We start from the raw sequence: 13,292 nt of genomic DNA, 5'->3' as shown, positions 1-13,292 counted from the left end.
CTTTATGATTCGGTATTATAATAATGTTGCAAAAGTAAATGTGAAGAAAAGAATCTTTTTGATATATGAACTTATAATAGATAGAAATTCTTTCTCTCTCCCGATTGGTTACGGCGATTATTTACATGTTTTCAGTATGCTACTTCAAGTTTGTGTATCTTAAATTTTGTCGTTCGATCTCATACAAATTTTGGTGCTACGACATGATCATTTGTTTTTCTGTCTGTAGTGAAAACCATTTAGCCCAACGAAAATTTGGTGAAAAGTTGGAGCCGGGCATTGAAGTCAATGGGGGAAATTAATGGTGGTCTGCTCCCTACTGCCAAACAGGGGAAATAACCCCATTTTTATAACAACATAATGGTTCGATATTTAACAAATTAATTTTTATTAATGGATATGTAGGTTCTAATCATGATATTAATAATCTTGCATCATTGAGAAAAGTTAATTAAATAAGCAACTCCACACTATATTTATTAAACACAATTTAAATCTATGAATAACCCACTAACAATTAATGTTGATTAAACCAAAACGACGACATAAAGCCCTTGGGTCGAAAACTCATCGGTTTAATCGCTATATAGTTAAGAATATGAATTAATCTTTGATCCCAGCTACGTGGAGTAGTATTCAGTTTGCAATTAAATAAGTCGATATCGTTGCGGAATTACTGCTATTTTCTATTATGAAAATTAATTTAAACTGTAAATAGATCTTTTATAATATGCACAAAGTGTCCTTTTTTTCGATGAGTTTTGGAATTATTAGGTAGGGGGGCCCCAAGGGGCATCGGCCAGAAAAGAAATTGATATCAACCATTCCATGTTGGGTTGGTTGGCAGCGGGAAGTTGATATCAGAGATGCTATTTCAGCTTGACAGGTAGCGGTCTAATTAGTTGTCTGATATTTCCGTCGCCCCCCGTTTCTCAACCCAGCAGCTCGTTTGACAACAAGAATCGCGAACCAGTGTCATCGGTCAATGAAAGTGGCATAACCGTTAGAAAAGAAAAATTTTGAATCAATTCTCCGAGTACATTCCCGAACAAGCAAATTCCGCACTATTCGGAAATGTGATCTGCAATCGACACTTAACTGCTTAGAACTAAGTATATGACTTCCTGTCCGGGAGGATATACTCCACAGATCATCATTTCAGGGAGGAACCAACCGGACCCCCGCTAGGATGTCATCTTATCACTGGGTTCCGAAACTGAAATTCCTACTGCGAAATACTATGTTACTTCCCGATCAGAGCTACCCCTATACTTCAAATTTCAGACTCGGGACAGCCCTAGTGTAGCCGTCAACCTTGAACAAACAGACCAACAACAGTCACAAATATTAGTATAGATTGCATTATAATGTATTATGATAGCTGAAATATGTGCAGGAAAGATACATGGATGTCCGGAACAATTTATGGTCGCGGAATTATTTGCTTGATTTGGGTGATACAGGGAGGCAAATGGAACAGCCATACATCGGTAATCACATTTGAAGTACAATTCCCACGATATATCTCACTATTTTTGTGCTCACTTTGCACCATTATGTTGTAATATTGGGTAGTATGTAGTGATATTGGAGTGGTAGTTGGGTGGTATTAGTTGCACGGCGGGACGATTTACCCAATACTACCCGACTACCAGTCAAATATTACCACATACCACCCAATATTACAACATAATGGTGCAAAATGAGCATATTAATTGATTTTTTTTCAAAAATAGTGAGATATATCGTGGGAAATGTACTTCAAATGTGATTACCGATGTCTGGCTGTTCCAATTGCCTTCCTATATCACCCAAATCAAGCAAATAATAACCCAATACTACCAAATACTTATCAAATACTGCCCAATATTATAAAATACAAACCTAATATAGTCAATTAGCAGTGCATCAGTATAATAATTGCAACAAACATTCGATAATTTACAGAAAATTGAAATATTTACGCAGTTATCTCCCTTTACAACTGACAACTAGATTTTAGATTGCTACTCAACTTAATCATCTTGTTGGGCTTTGCAGTTTGTTTCCAAGACGACGAAGTTATAAAAAGGAAAACAGGTAATTATAGATGCCTCCGCTATAGTGTCTTCATACAATAATACACGTTAAAAGCATATCAATATATAACATAACATAAAATAAAGATTTCTTAAAGAAGTTAAGAAAGATTGAAAAATGCATTAAAATAAATTCAGTTTATAAAATAAACTGCCAAACATCCAAATAAAAGAGTATTTTAGAGGTTTATTTAAAAATGTTCATTTAACGGTCTCGTGACCTATTCAAAAATCTTCTTATACTATAACTGTTTCTTCATCCTGGTGATTTTAGTATGATAACACGCTGACTACATGTGCACGCGGTCCTGTAAAAAATCATTTGGGTATAATATGTCAGGAAAGCACACGAATTTATCTTTATATCTGTCTTTTAATGACTTATTAACGCGTCTTCTATGTTTTTTAAATGATTCCGGTTCCAAACCAGGCGCCTTTGAAAAAACCCTCTTGTCAAAATTTTACCGATTCTTCGAATATTGTCACTACTGAACAAATTCTAAGTATTCTACGGTAAATAATCCACAGGTGACGATGTCGCGGCGATGTCATTACCACCTAAATGAATAGACACGGTCACCGGTTTCCTCCCACAGTGTTTAACGCTCTACTCGGACGTTAAGGCCTGCAAACCAACAACCGAATTGTTTGAAGCTTCAAACTAATTTTAATTGTCTGCTATTATATGCTACATTTACTCGAAATATTCTAATTTCGTACCACCGAGTAGCCAATAAATAAAATGTCAAAAGTCACAATATACATCTTTATTATATAAAAACGTATAAAGCATATATATATTATGAAGATCGTGTGTTTCAACCAATCATTGAGAAATCATATAGCTATACTATCATAATTATATAACCCGCATTATGTGCTCACTATTCAACCTTTATAAAGTACATGTAGTTTAATACTAATTAGTTAAATGTGGTCTGAAGCCTTCTTAAAACCATTATGATGTATTGAGTTGCTTTCCTTGTTAATACAAGCCTTAGTCCTAGAGGCTTCCGGGATTCGGAAACATCAAGATGGATGATTGCTTTTGGTGGAATGCTGATAATTAAATATATCCAAGACATTCCTAGGAAATGCACCCCAAGTACTTCCTCATCACCTGACTTACACCCGACAGCTGAGCAAGTGTAGATTATTTCAGGTATGTTTATAATTATTTAAATATTCTTGATTCATTTGCGATGGGATAAAGAGATATTTGTGATGTTTTTATAGTTTTTGTTTTGAGTATTAGGAATAGAATAATCTGCTGGCATTAATGCGTTTAAAGAGGGTTCCATCATTGTTCCCCAATACTTAATACTTCTGGAAGCGGGAGGAATTGACATGGTTAGGATTGGTGCAAAGCAACACTAATTACGTAAAATCAGCAAGTAATGGCTTTGCCTTTATATTAACAATATTAACAATTTATTTGCAACAACATAATCAAAAAGGCCAATTCTAGGTTAAATGTTTTGTTCAGATCCATACGAAAAGTCACTAGAAAGTTAGTAACAAATGCTCTCATTAGACTACTCTTATTCAGCTTGGTTTTCTGGTCTCGACCAAAAACTACAAAATACACTTCCATACATGATATCACACCACGAGACAAAGGATCTTAACATGTTAAACCTTTTAAAAAAGAGTTAAGCAGTCAAAAGTAAAAAAAAATGTGCACACAAGACAGTCAATTTAGTAAAAGATGCTCACGTGTATAGCACTAGTTCCAAATGCAACACTAATACTCAGCTCTCAACTTTTTAATTAGTCAGATATTAAAGCTTGGAATGATCTTCCAAACAAACTACAATCAATGGACAACCTTTGAGCTTTAAAAAAGATGTTAAATTTATTTGGTAACGTTACAAGTAGGAGGGGATGAATTGCTTTACACAATAAATGTTTATACAATGTCTTTTTTAATGATTTTCCATAAAAATATATTTATTTTCGTATGATTATTTTATAGAGAACCTGCCTTCATGCGACGACATGACTTGATCTGCCATTAAGGACCCAATTGAAAATAACCCAGAGCACATTGTGTACTTTTTGCTGCTTCTCATAGGTTATCCTTAAGAATCATATAATTTGATTTTTTTCAATTATCATCTATTTCTTTGAATAATGCATAGACTATTTTCAAATGGTCGCCCAAACTTTTACTCAGAACTACTTAGGCAGCAAACTGCACTTGTAAAGCTAACAAGCCGTGATCTCGTCCGAAATAACTATCCAAAAGCCGTTTTACCTACACCATAAATTTTGGAAATGCACGAATGAAGAAAGCGCTGTACATACTTGATTCCCAAGAATATGTTTGATGGCTTTGATACTTTACGCATTCTTAGTTACTTAAAAGCAAGACTGAAATGTTGAAAAGTATATTCGGTAGACATCTTTGCATTGTCATTATATACAGTTCCCTCTTTCCACCCCAGTCTTTTAAGTGAAGAACTTCCATCTACAAATACCTTCCAGATATTTGCTATCTAATATTTATCGTTGAGGTAATAATATGTATGAGTAAAGTCCAACTCAGCCACTTCTGATGCATAGTTCGTTTTTGTTTCTGCCACCCCAGATGCAACAGGCTTTACCCACCCCCACCCCGATTGCTTTTGCAAGTTACGTAGACGTTTTGTGTAGCTTCACTTTCTACAACAATAGTACCAGAAATAGTGTTTGGATACGGGTTTCTAGTATTTGAATACAGTGCCGTAAACATAGAAACTCCTTATCCAAATGACGTAATAGAAACCCGAGGAAGACTAGGAATACACCGAACGTTCCCAAATTCAGTCAAAGCATTACGTAAAATTCTTTTGGAAAACTTCCTGCATTATATATATTTCTGAAATATTCCCACCCTGGGTAGATGCTTTGATTAACTTGATATCACTCTTCTTCAGTGTTTGGTCAGATGTTTGCCATTTCCAAGGGCAACTCAAGCCTATAAATCAGAAAAGTGATAATATTGTACTGAACCTGGAGTCTACCTCAAACGTTCACTGTGCTATAAATAATAGGCCATCAGTACCAAAGTAAACAGATTCTACCTTGAATAGAATGCCCGTGTGCAGTGTGTCGGTAGTCGCTGCTTGACGTTTCACCGGAAACTAATGCTTTTATAAAACCACCATGACGCCACACCGATAATGAAGGCACACATTTCCTCGGGCCATTCAGGTAATTACTGTTATTATTGTGATTAGTGGATTATTTATTTCAAATTTGGCGTACAGCACCGCGGTCTTGAAAGGGCCAATGCTAGTAATATTCAGTTTTCCGCGATCTTCCTTTTCACCGGAAACTAATGCTCTTTTATTGAAGTATCGTGACCCTACACCGATAATGAAAGCACAGCTTTCCTCAGGCCATTCAGGTGATTACTATGCTCCTGGTTAGTAATTGGTTTCGTTTACGAGAATATGTTAAATTTACTGGAATTCGACAAGACTCTTAGTGTACATATGTTGTTACTTTCTTTACTGGATTATGTATTTCAAATTTGGTGTACAGGAACGCGGTCTTGAAAGGGACAACCCTATCAATATTCAGCTTTCTGTGATCTTCCTTCTCTGGAAGACATTCAGCTTTCCCTTAAACGCCGTGAATAAGGCTATAGATTCTTTTTTAAAAATGTTGCGGTCGTCCAACGTTCGGCGACCTTCAGTTCCAGAGTTACCACCACTTTTCTTTTCGAAAACTTTGTTTTGAATGGATTTAAAAAAAAACAAAATATTTATGGTCATGATAAGACAAATGCTATCGATTTTTAGCGTTCCGCATTCTTCTTTTCCCTTGTCCGTAAACCTTGTGAACGCGATAGAACCTACAGTTTTTGCCTTTTTTTGAAATTTGGTTTGAAGCATTGGTGTCATGAGAGGCCGAACTCTATAGATATGCAGCGTCCCGTGATCTTCTTTCCAACCCGCCTTTTCCGAAAAGACTACTAGTACCACCTAGCATTGTAAAGTTAGCCCGACCATTTCCGAAAAGCTTGTGAACGCGAAAGACGCTACATTTTTAACGGATTTTATTCCAAGCTTTTAAACACGGTAGAGATTAGATTTCTTGAAGGCATCTGTTATCATATTTGGTGAACAATGAGGTTTCCTTTCGGACATGCTACTATCCATGAAACATAAATTGCTGTATGGGTGTGCTTTTACTATTGCTATCTTTTAAAATTATTTTGATTTAAACTTTGAGATTTTAGATTGACGGGTGGTAGACTGTTTTATATAGCAGAGCTGTAGATCAAGCGTGCGTTTCGTGGGATATGTCATTAATTTTGCATGAAAGTACGACCCTTTGTTAGCTTGTAAAATCTTGCGATATTTGATTAACGGTTGACATACGGCTGTTCAGTTATATTCTTTATTTTTGGATCCCCTGGTTTTATGCAGCAAGTTAATCAAGCAATAAGAAACAACATTATCTTGATTAAAAAATAATTTCCAATTCTTTCATTACTCTATTTTGTAGCACATTTGGGCTTCCTTGCAGGTAAGATCTGGAGGAGAAAATATGGGGATATTTAAATTAACGACTAAATAAAATCATTAGAATAAAACTTATCCAAAGATGACTGCCTAGTAGTAAAATCTGATATAATCTGGAGCAAAACATCAATTTAAATAGAAAATCGCTAAATACCTTATATTCTTCCTTCACTCTGTCGCACTTTCATTATGGTTATCAACTTGACGCACTATTTGTGGGGCAGGTAAGGGTGTCTGGGTAGTAGCCATGCATCCCTCTATGCAGAAACTTGGTTTATTTTACTCAAGGGCGTGGATTTGTCATAACTTTGGGGTGGGGTGGGGGGGGCTGGAACCTGGAACATGTCATTACCAAACCAAAATAATAATTACGAATAGTTTACTGTACCAGTGTTATTTGGATTAAAGCTGTAACTAGGGGTAATTTAATGAAGATATGGAAAAATATTATTTGTTCAAGAAGTTAAGTGAATCGTCCAAAGACGTTCATTCCACGATCAGGACTGTTCTCAATGAATATCTTGGCGACTTGCTTTGGGTCCTGATCATGAAGAAGGTCAGTCGTTTTTGCGTCATGGAGTTGTGCAGCCAAGTTTTGATACGGCGCAGAGTGCTGAAGAATTGCTCGGCTGAGCAGGAAATAGCAGGGGTCAGCAGTGTGAGACGTAGAAGAGGTTCAGCAGAAGGGAACACCTGCCTCACTTCAGCTGAGGAACGCTTCCTGAACAAGAGAAATAGTTTTGGCCGAAAACTGGAGCTTGAAGAATGGCAATTCTTGTTCCAATTCCAGATTCAGTTACGGATGCATAGAAACAAGCTCACCATCGTATTGTCCAGATACCAGCATTTCCGTTAATTTACCGGTTTGGGCCAAGTCAGTCAAAATTATCCATGGCTGCACCTAGAATTTTGAAATTTTGCCAAGGCAGTGGTTAGATAGCCTTCAGAACGGGACATTCATGGGGCTATAAACCTGAAAATCTGTCCTGCCGATCAAAATCATGGGGGGGGGGGGGCAAGAAACTCATTTTACTATAACGGTCAGCGGAAGCTCCAAATAATCCATAGTAAACTTAAGACTCCGATGCTCTAATCTGAAGGGTCACAAATTCCTTAGACATGTTGCCGACAGTCCCGCATGCCTCTGCGGTCATATACTTGAAGATTGCGACCACTACCTTCCGCGGTGCTATTTTTATTCAGATGCACGAAAGGAAACCCTAGAAAATTACAATATGACTTTAAAAACATAAACTGTCTCCTGTTCGGCTCAACATCCTAGTCTAGAAGTTAGCAATAACATTTTCAATCAAGTCCATAAGTTTATTAATATTATTATCACATTTTAATCTCGACTAATTAGTATTTTTATTTTCAGTTTTATGTGCAACTTTGGCGTGTTCTTCGATGTTGTTTAGTAGCAGTGTTGGTCGAGAAAGTTCATCGGGATTTTCCAATTTTCCAGAGTGGTTTCCCCTTGTCAGTGGTGTAGGACGGAGGGTCTGACAAAGACAGCTGGTTAGTCCGAGTCCTTCAAGTGGGACGAAAAACCGAGGTCCCGTGTACACATTGGCGTGCACGTAAAATATCCCTTGGCGGTTGGAATTCGATATAAGAGTAGGCCGTAGCGCCGCTGTCCGGACAAAATTTCCCTCATAGCACACTGGGGGGTTAGATGACCGAATGGTTAGCACGTGCGCTCTGTATCATAAAGCCTGTCACTGAGTCAACTGGCGTGGTTTCGAATCCCCGGTTGTACGTGACAAGGAGTAGGATCGCCTGTCCAACCTCGTGGGTTTTCTCCGGGTCATCCAGTTTCCTCCCATATGTTAGTCCCGAAATTACCTAGTTTGTGTCGAGTGGCCGTTAAACCCATTTCTCTCTCTCTCATAGAACACTGCATGGCGTCTTTATTCGCCCAGTCGGAGTAGGGCGTTAAACCCCATTTCATTTTTAGTACCGGTAACATACTGTGTATGTTTTTATAACTATAACGTATAATATCTGTACATTTGTACCATTTTATTATATTTATATAATATGTATGTGTTTGTCATTTTAATTATTGTAAAAGTTGGTTTAGTGCTGATGAGCAAGCTTGATCGCGAGGTCTTGAAAATATAACAAGCGATATAGTTTATAGTCTTACCAAATTGGAATGTTTAATATAACAAAAACATAATTATAAAAGAATAGGTTACAATGTTTGACAGAACGTGTCATATACATAAGTGAAATATACAATTAAATATACAAGAATTTGGCACTTCAAAGAAGGGTTGATGAAAACTGCCGCTTGCTGGTTTATCCTATAAATGTTTGCTTTGCTATCGGTTCTTGAATAAGATTTACTGTTTAGCGTATCTTTGCTTTAGTGTGTTACGTTTAATTCGATCGGCACACGTGTTCGTCGACGTCAACCGACAACACTGCAAGAATTGGCCGTGGCACTGCAAGAGGAGTGGGTCAGATTGCCCCCAAATCGTGATTGGACGGTTGATTAGGAGTATGCCACGACGAATTGCTGAATGTCTGAGGATTGGCGGAGCAATTACTCATTATTAAGACAAAAAACAAAAACGTCCATTTTCGCTTTTGACAGTATCTATTTGCGAGTGAAATGAGGCCGTCAGATAAGCCGGCCATATGAACTGTTTATGTTCATGTGTAGGCAATTGGCCTGTTATTAACATACGCTGGTTACCTCTCATAAAAACAGCAGTGCATTTCCGCAGTTTTGTATTGTTTCTGAATATCCTTTACGTTTTTTGAAGAGTATATATTATATATAACAGGGTGTGTGTGTGTGTGTGGGGGGGGGTTTACTCGCTTGACTGCAAGAGGCACTATTTGTATAATGCGTGTCACGTGAGAATGACTCGACGCAAGTCGTTCCCAACATGTAGATCACGTGATTTTGTGACGTCATGGGCTATCAGTGAAAATCACGAAAAATGTGACGTCACTGGAGGCAAGTGATTCCCAGCATGTGGACACGCTATCAAGTAGGTTTTAGGAAGATTGTCTGCTACTTCTCCCACAAATGGTGGACTAGGTTCATCTTTGTAGGTAATGCGTATTTCAAGACCATTGTTTATGTGTTTTGGGTCACAGTGAATTTCAGGAATCTGAACCTCCTAAGCGACCGGCTGCTTTAATGTTTTTAATAGATGTAAGTGCCCTGTGATCGGTAATGACGGTTCTGTACATATTTCCCTTCAGGTGATATAAACAGTAGATCAAGAGGATTCTGCATAGAATGACACCCGCAAGCCAACAAGCGCTTACTTTGAGTACATTTAGAAGGCTTTCCTGTCGCCTTTTCAATAAACTGTTTGGTACATGTTTTTTTTTTAAAAATATTCATTACTAGGGCTGAGAGCAAGTTAAAATTTCCTTTCACTGGTTAACGCCTTAATATTTTAAAGTTAACGAGTTAATGAGTTAATTATCGAAGCTTCTAAAACATGGTCATAGAGACACGTGTCTTTGCATAACGATTACACCGAACCTTACCACCATGACACTTCGTGAATTGGTTCCAAATCCAGGATTTAGGTGGCATTTTGACGGGAATATGTTTAAAAACAAATCGAATTTCGTACCTTCGACTCTGACCTTTGATTCCGAGTCGGAGACTGGAACCAAGTTATTTCAATTGGAGACACAAAGTCCGACAGTCATAACTAAAACACAGCCCTGTCCATTACCCAGATATTAAATGTATGTACAATAAGAAATTATGCACCCGGCATTGGTTCAGTGAGTAAGGCACTGGCTTACTAACCAGGAGGAGTCGGTGTTCGCCGAGAAAGTTCTTGCTTGACGTGGGTAGCCCTTATCAATGGGGGTCTGACAAGGAACAAAATGTAGTCGTAATGATTGGACGAAAAACGTTGGCGTGCCGGTGAAAGAACCCGTATAGTTGTAATTCTAAATACGGGTAGGCTGTCATGGAAAAAAAACTCTTATATCACACGGTATGGCCCTTTTCATTATCCCAGTTGGCACAGACAAGTAGGACGTTAAACCCCATTTCATTTAATACCACAATAACGCAATGATGGGCGTATTACTTGAAATTTTATTTTTAAAAAACATATAATTGTTAAAATACTTGAAAAAATTAGAACATAAACTATAGTTTAAAAAAAAGACTTGACCAGCCTCAGGCGCATGCGTCAATTTGTTCACTTTAAAAGTATGATGGTTCATACAACTCTTGCACTTCAATGAACAAAAGTCCACCTTTGATTGATTATGCATATTTTAATTGAAAACAGATAAATGTGAAAGATGGTAATATTCGTTAAAAATAATGAATAAGCTTGCTGCCTTGCTTTATTATTATAATCACAGGGGTGGAATGCACCACCTTCTATTCATCCAATTTGGCGCATGTGCCGGAAGTTGGTATTTTCTGACCTACAAGAACTATTTTGTTATATCTACGGACCATAAGCTGGGCCAAGATAAATAAATAAACACACGAGTCAATGAGGAACACCCGATGATAGTTCAGTTTATCCAAGCTTTAGGCCTTACGTCATTGTTCATGTGACATGTCTATAGCACAAAAACTCGAATTTCTGGAACACATTTGCAAACTGTATCATGATCAAATAAGATCCCAGTAACGAACATCGTCTAGTTATCCAGGCACAACGCATTGCTGACATTCGGCATCCGTCGATAAATTTATTTTAAACATAAACAATGTTTTTCGTACAGATTTTCTTTTCACTGGTTCGTTTTACTTTTTATTTGTTGAGATTTGATTCAATTTTGTGTAAGGCCGTATGTTGAGATTAGAATTTAAATTCAGGCGAATGAAGATAATTTCTAGATTCTAATGTCTTCTGACAAATTTGTTACTCGTAAACAAACGATTATTTAATTTGTTCCGAACAACTAAGAACTTATGTCAGAGCCATGTGCTTGGGTTTAATTGTCTTGGATGGCGTTGTGGCTGTTCTCAATGGCATTCTAATACCAATCGATTCCATTAAAGCAATCTTAAATTTCGTGTGAGCAGTAATATAAACTATAGGGGTATAAGCACAGTGGGTCTTGGCAATCAGAGCTGGAATGGCGGTCATAGTTACAGGAAAGACAACTCCACAGGCCGATAATAAGGAGCACGTAGCATATGGTAGCCATGACATGACGTATAATAAAATAGTTATTTGTACAATCTGAAATGATAATGAAAATAACTTTAAAATATTAATTGGATGTAGATCTTGCTTCTGAAAGTTGATTTACAACACCTGACGTGCTACACATACAATTGATATGCATAGTTAAAAAGTCAAAGGTTGAAATTTTATTTATTATCTGGAAGATTGTGAAGCAATTTATAACAACTGTTAAAAAAAATGCATTATGTAAAGTCTAAATATGTCTATTGCAGGTCTCTTTTCGGCCTTCAAATGTTACATAAATTATTTTTAAACAATTATTTACATGAAAAGCCCATAATCAACCCTATAGGCTAACTGGGATGGCTGTCATATTAATGGGGTTAGAACAAATTTGCTATTTGATCGGTTAACGCAAAATATTAGTTGTTTTTTTTGGGGGGGAGGGAGGGGTAGTGTATTACTTACTTTAGATGTACGCGTTTCTATGTCTTTGATGTAATTAACACCATGTTTAGCGTGTTTTACCGGTAATGTAGTTTTATTTTCTACACTGGATTCGTATGCCGCCTGTGAAATCTGAGATTTAGTGTGTCTCAAAATGGCCCAATACGACATCATCATCACAAACAGAGGCACTACGAGGACAAACACAAAGACATTTATGAAATGACTGATTGAGTTGTAAGATCGGTTGGTCCAATCCAGACTGCATGTAGTTTTGTAGGGTTCTGGGCCATAGCTTCCCCATCCTATCAATGGCAGCAAAGCCCACAGCAGTGCATACATCCATACAACTCCAATAGTTATGCGAACATTCTTAACTGTTAGTAGGTGAGAAACTGAAAAAAAAGATGTGTATTGGTCAATAATAAAATTATCGATTTATTTGGAATTTATTGGTTGAAATGCTTTGTCTCATTTCCAGCTTTTACATGGGAAGGAGTTGGATCACCTGTCCAACCCCGTGAGTTATCTACGGTTTCCTTCCACTGCTAAAGACCTCGCGCAGGCGAATTGTTGAAATAAAATTGAACCATATGTTAGTCCCCAAATGACATAGTTTGTGTGTGTGTCTGAAATAGCTTTATTTAACGTCCGCTTCCACCGAGGTGATATCGCAGACAAGACATAGTTTGTGTCGAGTTGACGTTTAACACCATTTCTCTCCCTACTAAACAACAGAACAGACCAACCCAATTCAGCATCTTTTAAAATCTAAATCAAAGAGGTTCTTTCAATGGGACGGTAATCTCCATTTCATTTCTCTTTCTTGAAGCGTTTTTAATGAGGGCATTAAATCTCCAAACTACAGGAAAAGTAATCCGGAGTTATTATAAACCCAGTAAGACGACACTTAATAACCATAATTATAAACCTGACTGCTGTCGTATTAAAAAAAAAGTCACATTAAGATGACACTTATAGCAGTTGATTAGAAGACGATATTTATGTTAATCAGCGGCGGCAACGTGAAGTTGGCACGTTATTCGGGAATCCCGAATACCGTGCTGGCTCGTTATTCGCCAATAACGAATAACGAGCCAGCACGTTATTCG

The sequence above is a fragment of the Patella vulgata genome, chromosome 5, assembly GCF_932274485.2.
Source record: "Patella vulgata chromosome 5, xgPatVulg1.2, whole genome shotgun sequence".
Taxonomy (NCBI): Eukaryota; Metazoa; Mollusca; class Gastropoda; family Patellidae; genus Patella; species Patella vulgata.
The sequence above is the reverse complement of the archived record's forward strand: the minus strand, read 5'-3'. Positions refer to the sequence as shown.